The 25,445-nt window shown below is 38.5% G+C and overlaps 1 protein-coding gene across 1 annotated transcript in view; it reads left to right on the forward strand.

Annotated features, from left to right (window-relative positions):
* The window catches only part of LOC150081813 (mitogen-activated protein kinase 1-like), a 262,012-nt gene that overhangs the window by 154,758 nt on the left and 81,809 nt on the right, over window positions 1–25,445 (forward strand). The gene's annotated exons all lie outside the window — the stretch shown is intronic.

Here is a 25,445-nt window from a genome sequence, read left to right on the forward strand (position 1 = left end):
TGGGACCAGCGCATTCTGCCTTGGGGGTTGCCGCTGTGTTGCGTGATGACCAAGTGCAAGCTCTGGCGTTGATGTGGGCAGCTGAGAGCCTGATAGGCCCCTCAATTTAGATCTTTCGAGGGCATCCACCCTGTCCTTCAAACTCTCATATAGGCCCATAACAACGCTGAGTTGTCGCCTGATTTCCTTACACTCCTTACATCGCGCACACACAAAGACATCCCCCATGGCAATATCATGTACCGTTCCAGATAGTTCGGCAAACATTTCACAAGTTGCACATTTTTTTAGGCTGTGATGCATTGGAGAATCGCCCCCCTCAGTTCTCCCCCGAGTCACAGCACTCCTGCCACTTTGTGCCTGTTGCTTTGCTGCTCTAGTTTGGGGCATGATATTTTAAATTAATAAGATCAATAAATTAAATTAAATTAAATGTCAATACTACGCTATCTAATAGAAACAGTGAAGCTTTTTACTGTTTCTATAATTATGTTAGAACTTTTTCATGCTGCCTTTCTGCTCTGTTAAACTAGCCAACTCCACATTCTCCATCTAAGCATCCTCTTCGTGCTATATTTTCTTAATGGTATATATGTGTTTATAGCTTCTGTGATTATAACTTTGAAAATATTCCATAATTCTAATGTATTTGCCTTCTCTCTGCACAATTAATAGATGCCATGTAGTGCCTTAAACTGACATAGTCTCCTTTTCTGAAATTAAAACCTATTCCTTTACCTTTAACTACTTCAACATCTTTCTTCACCTTCCAGCTAACAACTGCACGATCACTACCTGCCAATGATTCCTGTACAGCAAGCTCTGTGATATCATGTGATCCTTGAATAATGATGAGATCTAGAATATTTTTGTCCATATTATTTACTCTAACATGCTCATACAAATAATAATCTAGTTTGTTTAAAAAATTTTGTTCCCCATGGTGAGTTTCCCTTCCACTTATTCCAATCAATTAGAGAAACATTGAAGTCACCTATGCTCGGACATTCACATTTGCATGCCCATTCCATCTGCACGTAAAATATGCTCATATTCTTCACAATATTTTGGTCTATGGATTACTCCCACTCTCATTATACCTTTGCTCCCAGCTAACTCTCACTGCACGAATTCTGTGTTTCAGTTGTACTAGTTGTCCTAGCCATGAGTTTGAATTCACTCGTTTTAATGACAACACTCCTGACACAGTTAAGTTTTCTTGTGTAGTTTACTATTTATATCTTTCAATTTGTGCTGCTATTATATAATGGAACATTTTGCATCCTACCATAAAATTTGAAACTAATTAATCTGTTAATTAATTAAAGTTGATAAATAAAAAAGAATAAAGCTTGGAAATTTTAAGTTTGTGCTTTATTGTTTTTCACTAACCACTTTATTTATTTTTTTTTTCCCACTATAACTGCAACATTACCACTCTCTCAGCTAGTTGAACTTGTGTAGGCAATTCAACTTTCTCAGAGAGAGAGAGAGAGAGAGGGAGGGAGGGAGGGAGGGAGGGAGAGAGAGGTAATGCTCCCTCCACTTGACCATTGTAATTATACTGATGAGAAATGGAACTTAGTTTGTGAAGGGGAGTTATATTCTTATTACATGTAATTCCTTAGTTATGAAAATTATATCCTTTCTCTTATTTTGTGTGGCGTTGTTCACTGAGCTTCCAGAAACTTCTCATTGGTTTAAAATATAGAAAACATAGGAGACTGACCTAATTTTTAAAGGGGATAAACTGGAACCTTTGTTACTTGTAGTTCACATAGAATATTATGGCACGGTCAACAAGATTGTTTGTTCACTTGTATTTTATAGGCTGTTTTGCTCAATTTTTCTGAAGGATTAAGGAATTAGAGAAAAAAGATTTTTCTATGTGATAATTTTTCAGTTTATTAAAATGGCCTTTTCCACAGCATATCAACAGTGCCGAAAATGCAAATGATTTGTATGTTACTGGTACTAAGTCTGCCATTACTATTCAGAATTACAACCCAGGCTCTTCATTCCATTATTTTTTGTGGAAAATCCTGAATACCCAGTTATATAAATTTTTTTTCTGAAGTAGACAGATTAAGAATTGTTGAGTTTTCAACGGAGGAGACTAGCATACTTATTACCTGTGTTTTCTCTTTACATCAGAAATCAGGAGAAGACACAGCTCAGTTTGTAAACAGGATAAATATGTTTTTTTTTTTTTTTTAAATGTGGTACCGTTGAGGGAAATTGAACAAGATTTCATCAAGAGGCTCAAATTCTACATAGTTTTACTAGGAACTTTAGAGGATACTAAATTGTCCATAATCAAAAATAATATTATGACAATTGATCCTGCTTTAGAAAAAACTAAGGAAATTAAAGAGATGGAATTCTGCTACTTTAATGAGTCTCTCAAGAGTGACCACAAGGAAGGTGTCGTAGATAGTCCTGACAGTAAATAACTAGCTGAAATCCCTTATCAATTGCGAAAGGTAACAGAGCAACAGAATTCTCAGAGATTATGGAATGACAGCAGTGATGCAAATGCAGTCTTTACAACAATAATTACTGGGCACCATGCATCTTAATTTGATCTCTCCCGTTGTTGTTAATCCTTCAAGTTTGCAGTTACCATGTACTGCTCAGAATATAGGTGCACAGTATTCTCATCGTAAGAACAAAGGAAACATAGGAAAGAACCCGTAGTTTGTTACAGATGTACTGTGTCAGGACAAACTTCTAAAACTGTCCTGCTTATGGTGGGTCTGAAAATTGGTTCTTTCAATCAGCACGAAACTCATTACCAAAATCTGTTCTACAGTTAGCATTACCACCTCTCCTTCTACAAGGGCCCAGTGAACTGCAAAATAGTGCTGAAGGGAAACTAGTAATGCTTGCTACATTCATTGGTGAATCACCCAGGTGTATCCAGTAACAATAATGTGGTAATTTCTAGTATGGTAGTCATCACATTGCTAGATATAGGCTCTGGTGTTTGTTTTATCTCTAAACAACTGTATGATAAGATAAAAGAATAGTTGTGATGATACACTCCTTGCAACTTCACTAAAGCTGTTAACACCATCAAATGTCATAGTTGTGGACAGGCTGATCAAGGTGTCCTTGTTTCCTCAAGAATGCTTCAACTTTTTCATCTATGTGATGGATAGATTTAAGCATTTGGGCTATGATATCATTATGAGTAAGCTATGTTTATTGGACTTCTGATGCAAGCAGACAAGACAAGACCAAGAGAGACGCCTCTGTAGCCATCTGGGAAGGAGCAGTAGTGCGTAGCACACACTTCTTGATTAGACTGGGGTTCGAGCCCGTCACCATCAAATACGGAAGATGCGGAAGGGTCAGGGAATGACCACTGCATATCCCCGAGCAATATGGCCTTAGTTGCTAATGCTCCTAAAAACCAAAACAACAAGACCAAGAGTTGGGTAGACTATCTTGATAGAAGGTTAAATTGATGGGAGGGAATGGGCACTCCCAACCATCATAGGATAACTTTTTATTATCCTGTGAAGGTGGGAGTGTATACTTCTAATACTGGGCGCCTCCGTAGCCAGGTGAGCAGGAACGGCAGTGCGTAGCATACGCTTCTTGATTAGGCCAGGGTTCGAGCCCGTGACCACCAAATACGGAGGATGCGGAAAGGTCAGGGAATGACCACCGCATATCCCCGGAGCAATATGGTCTTAGTTGCTAATGCTCCTAAAAACCAAATAACAAACAAACAAACTTCTAATACTGGCTGATGATAATGTGGTTAAGGTGATGCAGAAACCTTAACAACACAAATTTTGGAGATTGACCTCCCATCTCCAGTGAAGAATTTTTCTGTTTGTCATGTTGATGAGTGGAATCTTGTTAGATTGATTAAGGAACAAGATGAACCTAAACTCAATATTATACCAGACTGAAGCAAAATCACAACTACTCAGGCATATATTTAGACTAGAAGAAGGTTTTGAGATGCAAGCTTGATAAGGCCAGGACCACTGATCCATCATTGCACCTCATAAGATGCATCCTTGGATCCTATGGATATATGTAACAGTAATTTGGGTGGACATCTTGATACAGACAAAACATCTGCTAGAGTTGGTCAGAGATACATATGGAAAAATATGTACAGGTAGTCGTCGACTTACGACCATGTTAGGTTCCAACCGACTGGTCGTAAAGCGATCTGAACATAAGTTGGACCAGTTTAGGTAAATCAGACACTGTGTACAACACAATTGGTTTACTATTTACAAAAATAAAAAAATATTATGAAAAAGATATCAAGTACTGTATAAAACCTAAAAAAATATTTTATCTTAACAAAACATATGTAGAAAATAGATAAGAAATATTTTACTGACCACTCGTGCTTGGCTGCGGGTCATCAATGCCGCCACTTGATGTAGTGGGAGTTGTTTTTCTCATAAACATGGTGATTTTTGTCTGAATTGTTCATTTCCTTTTCTGCTCGTAAATTTCACGGTATGGCCAAAAAGCATCTTGTACCATTCGTTCAATCCCTGCAAATCATTCGATGTTTGGGTCCATTTCCTCAAAATGTGTAAGAAGTTTATTTAGTAGAGAAAAAACTTCAGATAACCCTCTAGTGGTGAATTTTCTTTCTGGTTCTTCCTAATCTTCATTTTTCTCTTCTTCCATCCTTTCTTCTTCAGCCATTCTTTCTTCTTCCAAAGCAATAAGTTCTTCATTTGTAAGTTCTCCAGATTCTTGCTCTAGCAGCTCCTCAACATCTTCCACTTCAATCTCTAAAGAAAGTCCATTTGCCAGTGTTACAATATTTTCCGTAACCATTTCAAGTTCATGTTCACTATCAAATTCATCAATAGTATTAACAAAACGCTGGACACAGTTTTTCCAGATTCCATTCATGCATTTCTTTGTCACAGCCTCCCACGTGGCCGCAATATTTTTGATGCATTTATAAATATCGTACTGTTTCCAAAACTTTCGCAAAGACAGTTCTGGGTTGGCATCTGTTGCGGCTGTAGCTTGGGCGAAAGTGGTTCGAAGATAGTGCGCCTTAAATGTGGCAATCGCCCCTTGGTCCATAGGCTGAATGAGTAGAGTTGTATTTGGCGGCAAATAAACAACTTTTACATCTGGATGGAGGTGGTCTAGGTGAGGTGGATGGCCAGGTGAATTATCTAAGATTAATATAATTTTGAAAGGAATTTCTTTCTTCACGAACTTGAGGTACAAAACAATTTAGAAACCAGTCTTCAAACAATGTTTGAGTCATCCAGGCTTTTCGGTTTGAACGGAAGTATACAGGCAGAGTGTGCTTGTTTACATTCTTAAACGCACGGGGATTTTCAGAATGATAAATTAAAAAAAGACTTCAGTTTAAAATTTGCGATGTTCCCGCCAAGGAGCAAAGTCAGCCTATCTTTAAGTGCCTTAAAACCAGGCATGCTTTTGGCTTCTTGGTGAATGTAAGTGCATTCTGGCATCCTTTTCCACAACAATCCAGTCTCATCCACATTGAAAAGCTGCTCTGGTTGATACCCTCCTTCCGTAATTATTTCATCCAGACTTTTAACAAACTCTTGAGCTTCTTTTGAATCTTTTGAACCATCCTGTACTTGCTATAAATGTCTGAGTGTAATCTTTTCTGGTACGTTTCTTCAGCATCTGAAAGAGATTTCTAGCCTTCGACTGCACTGTAAGAAGGCTTAAGGGTGTTCGCTTCTGTATCTGATCTTCCATCCAAAGAAACAATTTTTCCATTTCATGGATGGGGCCCTGTACGTTGTTTCGTTATCACTGTTGCTCGCATGGGTGCCGAACCTTTAACAACTTCACGAATCCTTTCTTTGTCTTTCAAAATCGTTGACACTGTAGAATGAGATAACTTAAAATAATGTGCGATCGCATTCACCTTCTTTCCTTCTTCATTCTGCTTGATCACTTTCAATTTTGTGTCTAAATCAATGGCCTTTCTTTCTTTCTTTCTTTCTTGACAGGTCTAGGAGTAGACAAAGGCACTTTCCTCTTGGTTGACATGTTTAGAGGTTTTTAAAAAATGCTAATTGTAACACAAATATAACTTAAACAAAAATAGTGAATGTAATATGTATGCAAACAGAGATTGAGAAGCGTGAATCACGACATACATACATCGGTAAGATGTTTTGTTCGACTGTGATGGCAAAGCTGACTAAACGGATTAAGACTAGCTTATCCGCGCCAAACACATGTTACTGGGCAGTGGGCTGACGCTACACACACAACTGTTCCCATTAGGCTTCGGGGCTACGGGGACCACACGGATAGGGCGTGTGAGTGTAGTAGAAAAATCTGAGAGTACTGCATTAAGAGAGGGGGGTTGACTTGCATATAGCATTCTTCCTAGCAACAATCTTGTATGTATGCTCAGTTCAGACTGAAACGCAGTGTGAGATGCAGTAGCAGTCATAAGTCAATCAGTCGTAAAGTGCATAGGTCGTAAGTCGATGACTTCCTGTATCAGGATGTAGTCAGTTATGTAAAGGCTTGTCACCAACATCAGCCAAGAGGTGTATTCAGGCGAAGAGCTCTTCTATAGCCTGTAATGTTGCTGAACAGAAGCTTCCAACCTGTAGCCGTGGAGATTGTGGGCCATTGTCTCAAACATCAAAAGGAAATTGTTTCATTCTGATTTTTCTAGACTGAGACATTTCCAATTCCTGATCAGAGATGTGAAATAATAGCTCGAATCTTGGTAGATGATATTATTTGTACACGTGGACCCCTCATACTCTGTTACCTGATAGAGGACCTAACTCTTCTTATGCAAGGTTCTGAAAATTAAGGTCTTTACCACCCCATTCCATCCACAGAGAAAAGGGATGGTGGAGCATGTAAACAAAACATTAAAGGAAATTCTGGTTAAGGTCAGTTTCTATATGTCTTAAATCAAATCTGTTCCACAGATTTGATTTAAGACATATAGAAACCAATAGGTGCATTCTAGTATGAAGAAGAAGAACTCTTTATTGCATACAAAACGCACATGCCGTACACAATCCCTTCACGGCTACAAACCAGAGGTTTACAGTAAAGGTTAATACAAGGTTACAAAGGCTAATACAATATTACAGTAAAGGCTAATACAATGTAATAAACAAGGATGAGATAGGAGAAAAAAATAATAATATTACTAATTATACAAGTGTAGGAAAGCAAATGAAAAATTTACATATGAACATATATACACAACAGCATGTTATTTTTTTTTTTTTTTTTTTGGTAGTTGTTGGCGCATAGGCTTCTGTGGCCATAATGCACCTCCCAAGGTTTTTGCAGTACTTTGATCCAAGCCCGAGGCGGGAATCGAACCCGCGACCTTTGGGTTGCCAGGCAGGCACTTTACCCACCTGGCTAGCCCGATCGGCTACAGCATGTTATCATGTTAAATTATTCTCCAGGGAGCAGTCCTTTTACAGTGCTGGAGTCATCTAAGCAGGAGCAGAAAGTTGGAACAATGTAGAGAGGGATGGACAGGTCCTTGGGAGCAGGTTCTAATGTCCTGTGACATGGTCCTGAGAAGGAAGTGGATGGAGTAAGTTCTGCCTGTATTTTTTTATCCAATGCGAACTTGTAGAGGTCGCCATCCAAGGAGTATATGTACTGCAGCATTTGCACGGGTAAGAACCGATCAGATAACTTTAACCAGTTTGGGGTGGCTTGAAGGACTGGATTGGCCGAAGGCTTGGGACTGGGATTCTCCAACCGCAGTTAGCCCAGAAGTCTGGGTCCAAAATAATGCCAACCATCATTTTTACAGCAAAGACGAGTCTTCTCTCATGGATAATAGCAGGAAGACGTCTGATGTTTACAGCTTCTGCCATCTAGGTGGTCCTTGGTGCAGGGGAGAAGCCAAAATTTCCATATGGCCCACTGCAATAGCCAAAATTCGCCTACAAAAATCTGTCTCAGATGCATTGCGGCAGTTGAGGTCCAGACTTCTGCTCCATAAAGAATGACCGGATAGACACATGTCTTAATATACCTGCACTCAACAGTCTGGTCATGGACATGCATAAGTTATTGCTTAAGCATCCACCAGAGTCAACAGAATTTTTTTTGCAGGTGGTCTATGTGTGGTAGAAAGGAGAGCTTCTGGTCAAAAATAACACCCAGATCGGTGTGTTGCTGAACAGCAGAAATCGTGGATCATCTTATATTGGGTTGCACCATTGTTGGGTTCCGTTTGAGCGAGAAAGTCAACTGTTTCGACTTCTCAGGATTGATGTGAAGGCCGAAACCGGAGAGGAAGGCCTCGAGGTTCTGGATTTTCTGTACGATTAAGACATTTGTGTAGTCAGCAGTGTCTCCAGGGTTGATAGCAGTGAACAGCTTTATATCATCATCGAAGGTGATAATATCAGTTCGGCCCGTCACAAAAGGTTAACCATTTTTCAACTTTCATGGCTCGACCATCTCCTTCCATCGGACATAATGAACATGAATTATGACTTGGAATTTCAAGACGCAGATCAGTATTTAGAGCACATATCTAACAGATACACACTTATAAATAACAACATTAGCAAGTATAGTGAAAAGGCTGGCAAAAAGGAGAGGAGCTTTATTTGGCTGATGCTGCATATGCATCAGCCAAATAAAACAAAAAACTTCCCATATTACTTGTCCATTCCTTCTAATAGCTATTTAATTCTTCCCTGAATTTATTCAAACTATCCACTTCTACAACTACTAGATGGAAGTTTGTTCCAACAATCAGCAACCTGTTGGCTTAAGGCGAACTTTCACACATATATCCGGAACCCATCCTTCCTCAATTTGAATTTTTCTCCTCGTGTGTGTAGTCTGAGTGAGAGAAACGATTTCATCTGCATTGAGCTTACTCAATCCATTCAAAGCCTTAAACACCTCAGTCAGATCTTGCAGGTGCCTATCTCCAGACACTGCAATTTTCAGAACTGAAACCTTTCTCAGTTCACTCTAGTCACAGGAATGGTTATGCAAATTTTCTGTTTTCAACAATGTCTTCATTTCATGCAAAAAAGCAAGCAATTTTCCATACAGGTGAAAATGGGGAACTGTATCCATGCTTCCAGTCCCTGGAGAAACCTGTTTGGGTGTGATTCCCAAAGGGGGATCCTGCGTGTCATCTCAAAATACTATTGAACCATTGAAAACCTTGCCAGAAGGTTTATTAGTAATGGCAAATAATGCAAGAAGGCAAGCTTATAAAGTACCAGCCAAAAAAAAAGAATAAAGTACCAGCCAAACTACCAGATGGAAGTTTATTCCATCAATCAACTACCCACTGGATGAAGGCAAACCTCCTCATATCTATCCTACAACCATCCTTCCTCAATGACCAATTATGTATATAGTCTGAACAAGATGAAGCATGCCATCAGCATTGAGCTTGCTCAATCCATTCAAAATTCATTGGAAATCCCAAAGATGACAAAGAAGCTAACTTAAAAATTCTGTCCTCATTTGGTTATTTTTTAAGTTCATCACAGCAAAAAGATGTTGCATAGATCAGAGTAATTAAAAAAAAAAAAAAAAGTTTGTAATTCAGTTAAATTTTATTATAGTTTTATTTTAGGCACTTTAATGTGATGCATGTATATATAATATGAATTTTTTTTATTTGTTTGCATATATGGAGCTTTAAGCTGCCATAAATGAGAAATTTTTTTATTAAAAACATTTTTTCATCTTTTCAGAGGGGAATAATGTAGGTTTATTAATAAGAGATTATAAGAAACCTTATAGCAATGTATTAATTTAAAAGTTGTTGATTCATTCCTAGTATCTCAGGTTTCTTGAGTGTCATTTTTGATACCCACTTAACCATTTAGATAGCATTTTCATCATGGTGGGGTTACTGTCTTAAGGGACTTAAGGCCTTCAATAGGATGTGGTCATCATTGCAATAAGACTTATTATTAAGTACTTGAAGGTTTTGTCATTGCTTTGTTTTTGTTTCTTCCATCTGGGTTTCTGCATTATGCAGTTCAAGTTGTCCGTCTTATACTCATTTGTAGTTATCAGTACTTATTTGTTATTGGTGCCAAAGTGAAGTTGCCCATTTCACATTCATGCCACCATTTTTGTGCAGTTTTTGGGTAAGTTGCTGACCCAGGATGACAAGATTTGGATCTACCTATAGAAAATTCTTAGACTTTGCCTCAGATCCATCTTAAGCAGCAATTTAGTATTATCTGACTTAGTTCTTTTAATGTTGGCCCAAACCTGTAGACTATTGATAAAGATTATTGTAGAAGGGTTCCTTGAGAATATACATGTTTTTAGCTTAAAAAGTTTATTCTTCTATTAGCTTACAATTTTTATTCTTATATGTACATATATGTATAACATAAATATGAGAGTAAAGCATTTGATTTTAAGATAGTCCACTAACAAGCATTAATGCTTTTTTTCAATTCAATTAAACATTACATGATCAATATAAATAATATTATTAGAATGAAAAAATAGATTTTAAAGCCAATATTTATCATATACAGATCAAAACAGTACCGACTAATGTACAGTATAATGACAGTAGTCAATATAAAGTAACAACATATAATATAACAACTGTAATATGCAGACAAGTACATTCTAAATATTACAATATTTAAACTAAAACTAATTACCCGAATGATGATGATGTCATTTACTCTGTATATTTCTATTATCAATTCAGATGCTCAGCAGTACTGTATTGGTAAGTGTAGTTCTAAGTAATCAAGATGTATGTCAGGGATTTTTTCCTCCTTTGTTTGTATTTGTGTATGTTATTTGAGAACTCAAAGACTTTGACTTACCAAATGAATTCATGCACAAAATACGTAAGTTACCATATCACCTTACTTCTTCTTCTGGCATTATAATCCAGGGTGGGTCTTGGCCTTCTCGATGATGTTCTACCAGTAAGCCCTCCCAGCAGTCAAACTTCTCCAGCTTCTTATTCTCATGATCTTTATGTCCACTTCTACATCATCCATCCATCTTTTCTGCACCCTTCCTCTCGCCCTCTTACTGGTAGGTTTCCATTTCATTATACTCTTAGTTGTTCTGCTGTCATCCATTCTCATAACATGTTCCAACCAGGCAAGTCTCTGGCTTTTCACAAACCTGACGATGTCTGCACCCCGAATAAAGATGGTCAAGTTCATGGTTCATTCTGTTCCTCCAGGATCCATCAACGTCTTGTACGGGCCCAAAAACTTTTTGTAAAATTCTACACTCTAACACTCTCAACAACTGCTCATCTTTACTCGTTAATGTCCGAGCTTCACAACTAGTCTAATGAGGCTTTTGTATATTCTTAATTTTAAATGCCTGTTCAATACTCTGGACTTCATTAGTTTTTCATGTGCATAGAAACATCTGTTTCCACTCAGGATATGGGACTTAATTTCATTAGTAATAGAGTTGGACTGGTTTATCTGCAAACCTAGATAGGAGAAATTTTGAACATTCTCAAACGAGAGGCCGCTGGTTCTTAAATTTTCCATGTTATTTGCTGTTCTCTGGACTTCCATATATTTTGCCTTTGACGTAGCCCAGTGGTCAGGAGCGAGAGTGCATAGCACGCGTTCCTTGAGTGGACCAGGGATTCAAGCCCGTGACTACTAAATACAATAAATATTTGTATTGGCGATTTATTGTAAACTCTACTGACTTGGTTGTCGTGCCGGAGTATAAAAAGAAAATTTATTTATTTATTTATCCTATGTCCTCTTCACTATCCAGCCTGGCCACTGTTTCCTCCAGTGCTCCTTTAGTCCTTTAGTCTTACTGATAATAGCAATATCATCAGCATATGCACAGACCTGCACTGTCTTTGTCCCTATGTGTCCAGTCACTTCTAATTTTCTGACAGCCGCCTCTAAAACCAAGTTAAATAACACAGTAGAGAGTGCATCACCTATGTCTTGTCTAACACCAGCATTAATGTCAAAGGGAGTTGTCAACTTGTTGTCAGTTCTCATTACTGCCTTAGAGCCAGGGTTGCTTTTATGAGCCTAACAATCTTTGCAGGTATGTCCAAGAGAAAGAGATCATTTATCATTTCCTCTCTGTTGAGGGAATCAAAAGCTTGTTTGAAATCTACATATAGGTTAAATCAGTGTATATTGTACTCAAATGCTTTTTCCTGTATCAGCCTCAAGATGAAAATCTGGTCAGTTGTTGAGCGATTGGGTCACCAAAAAGAATGGACATTTTCAATTGCAGTATTCTCCAATGATTTTCTCTGAATACGCTGCCAGTTATAAATAACTGCCAACAAAACATTGTAAGTAATGCTCAGCAATGTAATTCCTCTGTAGTTAGAGCAAAACAGTTTATCACCCTTCTTGTGAATCTCCTCCAAATACGATTCCAAGTGACTATTCATCTCAGATTTTTTTCATCAGACCATATTAATAGTATCAGATTATGTATTCTTCTCCATAGTGTCACTCCACCGTTCTTGAGCAATTCTGCACTTATTCCATCAGCTCCCAGTGTTTTAAAGTTCTTTAAGGACTTAATAACTTTTCGAATTTCTTCGAAGTTAGGGCATTCAATGCATGGTTCTACTGTATAGTACAACAGCTGTTTTGTTTCGGTCTTACTTCCTGTCAAGATGCTCTCAAAATACTCTTTCCACCGTTTCAGAATCTCCTTTCTCTCAGTCAGCAAGTTTCCTTTACTATCTGTACATGCAGTAACGGCGCCTCCATAGCCAGGTGGGCAGGAGCAGCAGTGTGTAGCACACGCTTCTTGATTAGACCGGGGTTCGAGCCCGTGCCCACCAAATATGGAGGATGTGGAAAGGTCAAGGAGTGACCACTGCATATCCCTGGAGCAATATGGCCTTAGTTGCTAATGCTCCTAAAAACCAAATAACAAATAACATGCAGTAGCTTTTGATCGGAATTCCTGTGTACTTTCTTTAATCTTATAAAACTTTCTACTTTCCTTCTTTTTGTAATGTTCCACCATTTTGTCTACCTTCCTCCCCAAAGCTTTTCTCTTTTCTTTCTACATATCTTAGCTGTGGCAATCCGTTTTTCCTTGTAGTGTCTGCTATTCTGCTGCAAACATTTCACCCTGGCTTGTCTCTTCAATTCTACTGCTACTCGGCACTCATCATCATACCATTCCTCATTTCTCGGCCTTGAGGTCTCACCCAAGGTTATGCGTGCTGCACCCAGAATTGCTTCCTTTATGCAAGTCCATTCATCTTCAGTCTTGTCACTGTTCCTGCAGTCTTCTACAAGTCTGTCTTTCAATTCCTCTAATTCCATCGCTTCGTTTTCTCAGCCTTTCCTCTTGGTACTAGGGCTATTTTATACTTGGTGGCTCCCACTAGAAAATGATCAGAATCAGAGTTGGTGCCCCAAAAAGAACGGGCATTTTCAATTGCAGTAGCCCACCTCTTAGAGACCAGTACACGATCAATCTGATTAGCCTGATTTGTATCGGGGATTTTCCATGTACCTTTATGAATATTCTTCCTTGGGAACCATGGCCTTAAAAGTTGTTGGCAGCCGCAAATTGTGCTATTCTAAGACCATTACTGTTTGTTTCTTCATGGAGGCTCTCTCTCCAAAATACACCCGTGAAAACTTCTTCCCTGCCTAGTTTAGCATTGAAGTCATTGAGAATTATAATAGCATTGTGTCTTGAAATTCTTTCACACGCACACACAGCCTGGAGTTCATCGTAAAATCCATCTGCAATATCATCATCCACACTTTCAATTGGATACACATTAATAAAGATCACATTATGGAATTTCCCTTTAATTCTAAGGCTGCAAATTCTCCCAGATGCTGGTGTGAAGGCGAGTACTGAACTGCGCATTCTCTTAGAAATCCTACACCGGTATTCTCCCTGTGTGTCATCAATTCGGCCCTGGAGGGATTGTGCAAGGCTCGTGGGGTGGAATTTTTCTCAGAGTAGTCTGTGCTTCTTAACAAGAGAGACTGCTTTTACAGGGATGGGATACACTTAAATAGAAGGGGTGCAAGAGTGTTTGCTGATGCTATCAAGGCAGCGTTAGGTTGGTTTGAAAACTGCTAGCTTGGGGAGATTCACAGACTGAAAGGTTAATGGTAACCGTAGGCAGAGGTGAAAGTGATTCTTGCACTGCTTCTATTAGAGTGAGCAGTGGCCTGGAGGGTGGGGTGCCTGGGGTTTAGGGAGTGGTGGGAGTCATCATAAAACAAATAAATACATTGGCTGTGTTAGGGTAACTAGTGCATGTATACTTGCATTTACACCAGTGCTAGATGTATAGTAAATAAATTTGATGACTTTGAGGTGGTGGTCAAGACATCAAAGGTAGATATTGTTGGGACATCAGAGACGTGGTGTCACACAGATATAAGCAGTGCAGAATTGGAATTTGCGGAGTATGTGTACAGAAAGGATAGGAAGGGAGGAGGGGTTATGCTGTTAATTAAGAAAAACAAAATCTAAGGAAGTGCATCCAGTTGACATAGATGGACAGTGCAATGTTGAGTCAGTTTGGTGTGACATAAGCATTGGGAAAGCAAAAATATTATAGTTCTAATGAGTACAACGAACAGTTGTATGGAGAAATAGATTGGGCCAGTAAATCAGATTCTGTTATAATGGGGAATTTTAACTTCACAGATATTAACTGGAACTTGTGGATTGGTCACTCGACACACTAGCAAGACTTTTGGGGATTTATTGAGTGATTTTTTTCCTGCAGCAGCATGTTCAACAGGCAACAAGAGAGTGTAATAATCTTGATCTGGTTATCAGCAGTGATTATTTGAGCATTAAGAATTTGCAGATAAGGAACCACTAGGTGACAGTGATCACAGTGTACTGATGTTGGATTTACTTAAAGATATAATTACCATCAGGGGTAAAGGGAAGGGTTTTTGTTTCCGTAAAGGTGACTACAGTGGTCTCAAACAGTTTTTAAATTCTGTACAGTGGGACCAACTGATAATGTGACCAACAGCAAATTCTAAGTGGGAAGCATTCCAGGAACTAATCGTGGAAGCTACTAGGCTTTACATACGGATTAAGAAATATTGTTCAAGGTTTAGGCCTAAATGGATGTCAGATGGACTAATGAGACTTGTGGCAGAGAAGAAAAATGCATGGGATACACAGACGTTTATGGCAGATATAAGCTAGTCGGTAATCAAGTCACAAAGAGATTAGGCAGGCGAAGGCAGATTATGAGAAATATTTGGCAAAAGATGCTAAGAAAAACAGCAAGGACCTCTTTACTTGTATAAACTCTAGAAGGAAGGGGATGAATCAGATTGCCCCACTTGATATCGATGGGTTGACTGTTGATGATCCTGCTCAGCTAGCAATAATCTGAATGAGTATTTTGCATCTACATTCACACATGAGGAATTAAGGAAGGAAAATTCCGGAAGTTTATCAAACTGTAACAGGGTGCTTCATCATTTTGTAAAAACTGAGAGCAAAGTGGAGGAGAAATTATTGAAGTTAAACATAAGAAAGGCACCTGGGGTGAGTGGGATCTATCCAGTAATATTAAACGAGGCTGCAAGGGAAGTAAGCAAATCCTTGGCCATAATTATGAGAGCATCCTTGGACTCAGGGGAAGTCCCCATGGACTGGAGATGTGCAAATGTATCCAAAATTCACAAAGGGGAATCTGAGTAATTATAGACCTGTTAGTTTAACTTCTGTTCTGGGGAAAATAATGGAGTCACTGGTTAAAAAAACATCGCAGGGCCATCTAGAGAAGACTTCAGTAATAATTCAGACACAGCATGGGTTTGTTAAGGGAAAGTCTTGTCTAACAAATTTGACTGGATATTATGATATAGTTACAAAGGAACTGGATGCAAAAAATAATTTTGATATCATATACTTGGATTTCAGAAAAGCTTTTGAAAATGTTTCATATGCAAGACTAGTGTACAAATTGAAGCAGTATGGTATTAAGGGTAAGTTGCTACAATGGATAAAAGGATGATTGAGTGGGAGAAGACAGAGTGGTAATCAATGGACGTTGCTCTTCGTGGACTACTGTTATTAGTGGAGTCCCCCAGGGTTTGGCCCACTGTTGTTTTGTATATTTATTAATGATATTGATGAAGGTATATCAGACTTATTGTCAAAGTTTGCAGATGATACAAAGGTTGGTAGGGTTGTTAATGGCAGTGTGCTACTGCAACAGGATCTAGCAAATTTGGGCAGATGGGCTGAGAAGTGGCAACTGAAGTGTAACATTGACAAAGGCAAAGTACTGCATATGGGTAGAAGTAACCCCAGAGAAACATACCAGCTGTGTGGTACTACACTTAGGGTGGTAGAAAATGAAAAAGATCTGGGAGTAATTGTACAATCAGATATGGCGCCTCCGTAGCCAGGTGGGCAGGAGCAGCAGTGCGTAGCACACGCTTCTTGATTAGACCGGGGTTCGAGCCCGTGACCACCAAATACAGAGGATGCGGAAAGGTCAGGGAATGACCACCGCATATCCCCGGAGCAATATGGCCTTAGTTGCTAATGCTCCTAAAATCCAAATAACAAACAAACAATCAGATATGAAGCTTTCTGAGCAATGCAGACAGGTTGCCAGAGCAAGTCATGGAGTATTGTCAATGATATACAGGAATTTTGTTAGTAGGGAAAAGGTGATTATCCCTTTGTAACAAGGCATTGGTCAGGCCATACCTTGAGTACTGTATACAGGTCTGGAGGGCTCATTTTAGGAAAGATGTAGAGTTGCTTGAGCATGTACAGAGAAGGGCAACAAGATTGGTGAGGGGAATGAATGGGTCCTCTTACCAAGAAAGCTTAAGTTCTGCAAATTGCAATGGTTGGCGACTAGGCACCCACAAGATGATCTGATCGAGGTGCATAAGGCTTTGAATGGGTTGAGCATGCTGAATTCTGATGGGATACTTCCGCTTGCTAAGATTAAGAACCTGAGGGGACATAAATTCAAATTGACGAAAGACAGTTGTAGAATCGATGTGCAGAAATTTGCCTTTGGCCAGTGGTTGGTTAATTGCTGGAACAACCTTCCATCTGTCGTGGAAGTTGAAAGCTTAAATAAATTCAAGGAGGAACTGGACAAACTTTTAGAGGGAATGGATTTGTGAAATTGTTTTTTTTTTTTTATTATTATTATTATTTTATTATTATTTTTTTATGGCTCACTCTACACTTGCTTTCTTGCATCACATGCCTCCATTACTACTAATACTACTAGAGTAATAAATTGTAAATTGATTTATTAATCACACCTTTACCTTTCCATGTAACTTTTTGGAGAGCAACAATATCCATCTTAAACTTTTCAACTTCCTCTGCTGTGCTGTTCATAGCTCCAGCCTGCAACAGGGTACTCACATTCCAAGTTTCAAATCTCAATACCAAACTTGTGTCCTTATTTTGAGGGCTGGTCTGTTTCCATATGGGCTGTCCGTAATTTAACCATTACGTATAACTTGATGAATTTCATTCATCAAGTTATACGTAATGGTTAAATTTTTTTACAGGGCAGAGTTGTCAGCTCTGTGCCCAACCCGGAGGACCAGAGTATCTCTTTGTGTCTGTCTAACCTTCGTCCTGTCCAGCTTGGGAGGCCCTACCAGTAGCTAAGCTACCACTGACATAGCTCTCAGGATCACTAGCGTGCACAAGCCCCACTACCACGTCAAGATAGAGATACCACTAGACCAAAGTTAGTTAAACAAGTGAGGCAGTATGTCTGCATGTGAACAGTTTAGTATTCGCTAGGTTCAGTGCAACCAATGGAACTACTTATCTAAATTTATGGGTTAAATTTAATAAGAAAAATTACTAAACCAAAATGTGGATATCTAAATCCAGTTTCCAGTCTGAGATTCCCTAGCATCACAAGCCTGAAAACTCTTCATTTTGTGCATAATGTCATGTCTGTCACACAAATCAATAATCCACAATCACCTAGGAAAACATTTTCCAAAAAATAACAAAAAAAAAACCAATAATAATAATAATTCTGAGTATATTTTAGAAATGAAATAAATCAACAGAATTACTCCAGTTGAAAAATTGCTGTTTCTAGATAACAAACTGTAAAATCGCTAAACCAAAATCTTATTGGTGGCCTTTTTAATAAACTCCTTTAAATTTTTTACTTAAAGGCTTATTGCTAGTAAAAAACTGATTGACATCCATTTCAAATATTCTGTAATGTTAACTACTTTCTTTAAAAAAAAAACCAACTTAAGAGATAATTTGTCCCCTTCTTACTGTAAACTTTAGTATCCCATTGTCACTATCCCTCTAGGACTATCCAAACAACAGCAATATCCAGGTGCAACTTTTAAAACTCCCAGATAACAAACTTCATATTGGTTTAACCTGGGATTAAAGCCTGTTGTTGTTTGTTTGTTATTTGGTTTTTAGGAGCATTAGCAACTAAGGCCATATTGCTCCGGGGATATGCAGTGGTCATTCCCTGACCTTTCCACATCCTCCATATTTGGTGGGCACGGGCTTGAACCCCGGTCAGAGGCACCGGGGATTAAAGCTGCAGGGTAACAAATACAAATAATGTAACAGATACTTGAAGCAATGTGCATATATAAAAATTTCTCTTCCCCCTTACATTTTGAGAACTGTTATTTACCAAAGTTAAACTATTTCATTCTTGTGATAAAAACAAAATTGAAGTAATTATATTACAAATAAATATAACAGCAATCTTCTTTATATAACAAAACTACTAAACATGTACTGAAGCACGTTTCCACTAATATGGTGATAACAATTCTAATGATGTTTACAAAGGAGGAATATTACATGAAAAAAAAATCTCTTTGAGCTTTGTAAATGAAAACAAAACTGCACAAGCTGCAATATCAGTTATTCTGTCTATTGATCGATACAGCTATTACATTAGGTTAGTAGTCTGGTACAAACACCCATCAAACTGAGATGTGGCATCATTCTGAAATTGGTGATGAGGAATTTCACTGTGGTGATTATGGACACCAAGCATGCATACTACTTTTCTAATCACAGGACATGGTAGTCTCAACTCCAAACTCCACAAATTAGGCCTAACTCTCTCCCCCCTTTGTCAATGCGGCGAAGAAGAAACAGTGAAACACCTCATACTTGACTGTTACCTCTACACAGATCTGAGACATCCCCTGCTATTGGGGACTAACGTAACTAACGCTGGAGAATTCCCACAACTGATAGCTGGGGCAGAATCGCTCAAACTTCTTTCAGCTTTTGCAGGAAAATTATTCAGGCGAAGGGCGGCCCTCCAGCAGGAAGCACAGAGAGACAGTAGGTAAATGGGAAAATGAAAAGAAGGAATGAAGTGGAAGGGACTCAACAGAACAAGAAAATAGGAAGTAACGCAGAACGGAAACACAATTATACTGAACTGAATAAGAAGCAAAAGTAAGGACTCAAGAACAAGACACCCCACAGCTTAGGAGCAGCGGAGCACACATAACTGTGATGTAGCTTCCTTGAAATTAGTGACTAACACTGAACATGCCCTAAAGAACTGGGTCGATGTCATAGGCCACATAGTGTCTTCAGTATGTGCGTTTTTTTTTTTTTTTTTATTAGTGAGGACCCTACCTTCATAGGACAGGACCGAGATCTACGAGAAGCTGAGCAATCGAGAATTCCACTTGGTTATAGCCCTACAGGACTGGGTCGAAGCCACTGGCAATAATCATGTTTCCCGTTAACTACCCTGCCACACTGGCTTGTCCGTCCTTCTACTCGCAAAACACACAATGAACTCATCTCCATACACTCTAGGACAGGATTGAGCCCTGCAAGAATGTGTGTCTTGAATGCGGTGCTTCCCCTCAAGATGAAATTAAACCCTGTAGGACGAGCAAAGATAACTGTGAACTGTATAGCTATGATAATTATAAGATATTCTTAACTACCTTAGAACTGTTAAGTTGCTGTTGCGGTAGCGCTGTGGTTAAGGACACTGGTTGTGTCTTCGGCCGTAGTGTTGTTGCGACAGTGGCTGTTTTGCCAAGTATTTATATTGTCAACTGTAAAATTGTAGTAATTACTAACTTAGAAGTGTTCACTTTTGTTCAGGTTTGCTGTGGCTCCGGGGGTGCCACGGTTGTGGTGCACTGGTTTGTGTCTGTCGCCGCGGCTCCGTCGTGGCTGCCGCAGGTGCATGGAATTGATTGTTACGCCGTGCCCTCTTCTGGCAGGATGGGCCCCTACAAGGGCCAATATTTGGTATAGATCATTGGACAACCTAAACATTGAACATGCTAAACTCACTAGAAACACCCACTACTTTACTGCTCCCCTTAACTAAATCTAAATTCATCCACACGCTATGTTTTAATCTCCTGACGAAACTTAACTTATTTTAAATTATTACCATATTGTATGTAAAACACACTAGAAACATTCACTCCATTAATTGATCCCCACTCAACTAAACCAACTCTATCCACACTTGATGATTTACTCTTTTATTGCTATATTTATCTCTATTTTAATATTATTGTATAAACATATAGAGGTTCAAGAACCTCCTTTTGTGATAACCAGACTCCCTGGAGCGCCTCCACGTGGCTAGGGACGGGAGTCAGGACGCAAGATATATCTGTTCTTGCCTCCTGGCTGCAAAGTCTCCAGGTGCCGGCATACAACACTCAACAAAACAAACAAACACTCAAACAAAAACCTCCCCATACACACACTTGCCGGCTTAAAAAAAAAAACCTACAAGAATCATTGCGGCAAAAGGGGAAACCCTGGAGGCTGCAGTAAACAAAAATACTTTGAATACTTTGTGGTGATTATATCCCCCAGCTAATATTGGTAACTACACTGATGTTCAAAGAAAGTGCATCACCTAGGAATTTCACATTTCTAACCCTTTTTTGCAATGGCATGTTATAATAATTTGCATCACAAGTAGAAATATAAACATTCCAAAATGTGCATTTGCAACAACAGTTTTGGTAAACATGACTACTTTATACAACAGTTTTGGTAAACATAACAATTAGCGCTGAAATGTTATCAGAAGCCCTCAGTTTGCTGCAATTTATCATTTTAAATGGAAAACAAAATGAAAAGTTCACCAGGTGCAAACTAATATTTAGTTGAACCGCCTCTGGTCCTGATGACAGCAGTGCACTATCGACGCACTGACAAGATCAATTTCTGAAGATAATCAACTGATAGTTCGTGGTTCCAAACATGAATTATGGCTTCCTGAAGTTCACAAAGATTCTTTGGTTTCTTTCTGGCAACTGCAGATTCCACACAATGCCAACAGTTCTCTATAAGATTCAGGTCTGGGCTGTTTCCTGGCCAGCTAAGAGTTGTAATGGACTGTTCTTCCAACCATTTTTTCACCTGTAACAAATGTAAACATATTACTGTCGAATCTCTAATGCAGAAATGAAGCTAAAGTAACTACAGAAGTGCCTACTTATACTGTTCACCAATGACAAGGAGCAGAGTTGTCCTGAAAGATGCAATTACTTGGTAGGTTGAAATGGTGAGAAAGAGAGAGACAGAGATGGTCTGTAATGGTTGGCAGCAATTTGCCTTCCAATATAGCCAGGTATCCATTGGCATTTACGGAACCTTTTATAAACTGCAAGTGACCTACTCCGCAATACGAAAAGCACCCCCATATCGTTTGGCTGGTAGGGAATTTCACTGTAGACACCATACAGTCTGGATGTTATTCTTCACCACATCTATGGCAAATCGTTTGTCTCCCATTCAGAGCCATGCAGGTTGAATTTCTTCTCATCCAAGAAAATAACTGACTTCCACTGCTTGGGGGTCCATTTGACATGCTTCTCACACCAAATTAATCGAGCCTTTTTCATTTTTTGTGTGAGGAGGGGCTTCTTCTTAGGACAGGCTGCATTGTTGAAGAGGTGCCTTCTGACTGTTACTGCACTTGCTACCACTCTTGTATGTTCTTCCCATTCTCTTTTAAGCTCAGATGAAGAAGCTTTACGGTTTTTACAGTTTTTAAGGCATAAGCTAGCCCCTCAAAACGCGGTCTTGTTTTGGCGTAGAGACTTGTTTGCATCCGGTTCCTTTTTTCCTATCAGCAGAACCAGTATTTTGAGTTTGTAAAGAAATCTACTCACTGTCAACTGATTACAACACACTCTATAAACAATATGACAGGAAGAACATCCTTCCTCGTGTAAAGCAACAATAGCACTCTTTCTTCATAGCGTCAACTGCACGTAACTTGCCATCCTGACACAAGCAGGGAATGACTGCAACTCTTGCAGACCGTGCTTATATAGTTGAAAGTAACAGCTGATGCAATATTACTTCATCACCTATGTGTGTCAATCTTATCTAATGCAATCTGTAAGAAATATTGCCATATAGTTATATTATTCGGACAGCAATTGCAATTTTAAGGGGTGATGCACTTTCTTAGAACACCAGTGTATACTTTGAATATGGATTTATCTGAAAAGGAGGCTGTTGCTAGATTAATATTTGAGTTTATGAGAAACTGGCAATTGGAATGGAATGCTGCTCTTTTGGGCAGGGCTACATATAGTTTTATTCCTAATGTTTTTGAATACACTAAGCAGTTAAAATGGTTTGGTCCTGGTTTGAATGTCATATTTATGATTACAGGTCATGAGAGCATAAACTCCTAAATGCACTTGGATTGTCTGCATCACCTCTCTGCCCTTGTGGAGCTGTTGAGACGATTGATAATTTAATCGTAGAATGTAACCATTATTTAGATGTTAGAAATCAGCTGCAGATTTTGACAAATGTATATAGTCCCACTGATTTTCCACGTTTGGTGGAAACAAGGGAGAATTTCTTGTATTTCTCTGATTTTGCTGATAGTGTGTTTAGGAGACAAAAATGCATTGTAAAGTGTTACACTTTACAATGCATTGTAAAGAGTTTATAAGGTTTTCTTCGCTCTGAGTTTCACTGTCTTATGTTGTAAGTTGTTCATAAGAACTGTTGTTGAAAATTAAATCTTGTGTTTATGAAAGGTTAATGGTTATGTCTTTGCAGGAAAATAAGTTCTGTTAATGATATACATTATAGGTATCAAATTTTAATGACTATGTACAAGACCAAAGGTATTAACTTGCAGGAAACTACGTTTTTTTTTTGCTGTTGACATTTATTATGAATATTTTTCTCTTGGAGACATATGGCAGTTAATGTTACTTGCTGTCTATAGGTTGTAGACTTGTATATAATTTTCATTGATACTGTTTGGTTGCTAGATTTGCAGCTCTATTCAGATATTTAAAAGAATCTTTAGATTAGAGTTTAAATGTAATAGAATATACATTATTTCTATAAACTTTAAGTTTTCTCCTCTATTTTAGGGGATATCTATTTCTTCTTCCCCTTATCTTCTATCCAACTTTCCCTTCCATTCCCCATACGTCTCATTCTTATCTCCACTTCCATCCCCTGAACGCCTTGGGGCTCACAGGCTTGCCTGATAGCCCCAGTAAGAGTCTCTGGTAAAAAGTAGCCCCTGGTTTGCCTCTTCGTGGCCAAGGTTGGGAGTCAGGGGACCTGATGTCTCTTGCCCCTGCCTGCAAAGTCGGCAGGTGCTGCCTCAACTCTCAACATAACAACACACATACTTACACACCTACATGCACATACTTGCCGGCCTTGGCTTTATGCCTTTTCAGATGCTACAGCGGTGGTGGTGGTGGTAGTAATAATAATAGTAGTAATGGAGGCATGTGATGCAAGAAAGCAAGTGTATGAGCTTATGTAACATCAGCCAAAAAAAAAAATTTCGCACATCCATTCGCTCTAAAAGTTTGTCTAGTTCCTCCTTGAATTTATTTAAGCTATCAACTTCCACAGATGGAAGTTTGTTCCAGCAATCAACCACCCTCTGGCTAAAGGCAAATTTCCGCACATCTATTCTACAATGGTCTTTCCTCAATTTGAATTTATGTTCCCTTAGTATCGAGCTTGATCAAACCATTCAAGCCTTTATACACCTCAATCAGATCACCTTGCAGGTGCCTAGTCTCCAGACCCTGCAATTTGCAGAACTTAAGCCTTTCTTCATAATAGCAACCCTTTTGTTCCTCTTGCCAATCTCATTGCCCTTCTCTGTGCTCGTTCCAGCAGCTCTACATCCTTCCTAAAATGAGGCATCCAGACTTGATTACAGTACTCAAGGTGTGGCCTAACAATTGCCTTATACAAGGGGATAATCACCTCGTTATCCCTGCTAGAAAAATTCCTGTATATCATTGACAAGACACTATGAACTACTCTTGCAGACCGTCTGCACTGCTCAGAAAACTTCATACCTGACTGCACAATCACACCCAGGTCTTCTTCATTCTCTACTATATTGAGTGTAGTTCCACACAGTTGATATGTTACTGCTACCTACATGCAGTACTTTTCATTTGTTATTTTGTCAAGATATAATTAAAACCATGCCAATTCATCTACCTTGGTAGTTTACTGCATATAAAAATGATGCAATTGCACTAACCCATATGCCATTATATAGTACTGTATATTATTTATATGTATTATTATATTACTTTATATTATTTTTATATGTGTATTCTTTTTATATTATATTATATTAATTTATTATATAAAATAATATTACTTACATTATTTTATATATACTGTATATACATATACTTTTTTATTTATATTATATGTAATTGAAACTTCATATATAAATGAAGTTTAGTTTAACAGTCGATTCTGGTTATTTGGTACACGTCAGGACTAGTGCATTTTGGCTCGATTAAGCGGCTGCCCCAGTTATCCGAAGTTTCACGTAAAAAAAGGTTAAAAATACAATGGGAACCCCCCCCCGCTTTACAATTGGTTCACTGTACAATGAAATCCTGTACGATGGAGTCACCATAGTAAAGTACCGTTTACTATACAATGTGTAGTAAGTGCCGGTCATTGTGATCACATTAAGCACAAATTTACCTGTTATTACCTTACCAATTAAAAAATTAAATGATACGTGAAAATTGGAAGAATATACGTGATAATTAGAATAATTAATATGTATTGTAATATGTACATACTAACTAGTTGACATTTCTGTTCACTGACATTTGTGAGTGGGGGTTAAAATTTAAAACAGTAAAAAAAATAAGCAATCAATATTGCAAGTAACACGATACGCGCAAGTGAGAAGGGGGTAATGAGTTACGAAGCTTTAAAAATAGGAATGAAGAGAACATTCTGAAAATTAATTTTTTTATATCATTGAAGATTCCATGGAAGTGTAAACACATTTCACCATAATCCACAGAATTCCAGCTGTCGGTATTATCGCAGATTCAATAAGATCGAGTTTACTATCCATTTATGATAGATTGCACTAACAGAAAAGCCTAATAAACAGGTGACTGCTAATTGTTTTATGGTTGTGACCTCCAGCAATCCGA

The sequence above is a fragment of the Mastigoproctus giganteus genome, chromosome 8 (assembly GCF_048544385.1).
Source record: "Mastigoproctus giganteus isolate SK-2022 chromosome 8, ASM4854438v1, whole genome shotgun sequence".
NCBI classification, from domain to species: Eukaryota; Metazoa; Arthropoda; class Arachnida; order Uropygi; family Thelyphonidae; genus Mastigoproctus; species Mastigoproctus giganteus.